The sequence below is a fragment of the Nannospalax galili genome, unplaced genomic scaffold (genome assembly GCF_000622305.1).
Source record: "Nannospalax galili isolate Female #2095 unplaced genomic scaffold, S.galili_v1.0 scaffold168, whole genome shotgun sequence".
Classification (NCBI taxonomy): Eukaryota; Metazoa; Chordata; class Mammalia; order Rodentia; family Spalacidae; genus Nannospalax; species Nannospalax galili.
Window position 1 is genome coordinate 98,996 of NW_008357649.1, and position 1,325 is coordinate 100,320.

A 1,325-nucleotide genomic window follows, 5' to 3' on the forward strand; every position below is an offset into this window, starting at 1 on the left:
AGTTAGTTCATCTCCACCGTGCAGGTCCAGAGAGTCGAACCCAAGTCATCTGTTTTGGCAGCATTCAACGTTATCCACTGGGCCATCTCACTGTCTCCTGATTATAAGATGCTTCACAGTCCGGTCTCATCATTTTACCTCTAGGCATCTGCATTTTTTCCGTTAACTGGCTTTTCTATGTCCGGTGACATCACTTCATTTGACCCTTCACAGAGCTAATGGAGGTAGACTTTCCAAAGTATTAACATAATTATTTCATTCTCCTGTTAATGGAATATTAAAAGCTGTCCATAGGTTTCAAACGATATATTCAATTTTCTATCCTACTTATCCCATGAGTCCAAATTCTTTGCTACATCAAACCACTAGCAGTTGCCTGAATGTATCCTACTGCTGCATGCCACCATAAATTCACATAGCTGTTCCCTCTGTCTGGACCAACCTCCTTCCCACACAACAAATATGCTGACATTTATTTGTTCTTTAAAATCACTTGGGCATTACCCTTTGAGGGAAGCCTTTCTTTGTCCCTATCATGATTCCCATAATCATTGTCTGAGTCCCAAAGAGCTCACCACTGTCAAGTCTTTGAGGAAATATTAGTCATCTTTCTTTTATCTCTGAACTGCCTGGCACATTAATATATGCACGATAAACTTTTCTGCATAAACAATATAACATTGTTTTCATAGAAGCATATTTTTCTAGCACCAAACAAATTGATATACAAATATAGTTTGTGAACTCAATCTGTTCATAAGTGTTATAGGTTCTATTCTGGGAAATTGCAAGTCACTTCATACACCACATATGAATAATCAGTTGTCAAACAGAATGCTGTCAAATGCTGTAAAACTATAGCAAATAAAATTTTTTACTAACTCAGTAGCTCTTTTGTACCTTCCAATGCCTCAAAGGCATAATCATAACTATTAATGTCTATTGCATTATAGGTAAGATGCCAACATAGCAAGCAATAAAGATGTTTAGCTTTGACATCAAACATTTAGTGCATTAACATTGATTATTTTTGCCAGAATAACACTAAGTTACATGTTATACATTTCACAAGGAACAATCTTAGCTATAATGACTAAAGCTTCACGACCACTATGGTAATATCCTAGACTCCAATCCCAAACTCATTTGGAACTAAAATAAAACTCACTTTTCTTTTCTCAAATTGTGGTTTAGTTTTAAAAACGTGTTATAAACCACATAGTGACATACGTCTATAGTCCCAGCACTTGGGAGGCAAAGGTGGATGGATCTTTTTGAGTTCAAGGCTAACCTGGTCTACATAGTAAGTTCCAGGCCAGCTGGGG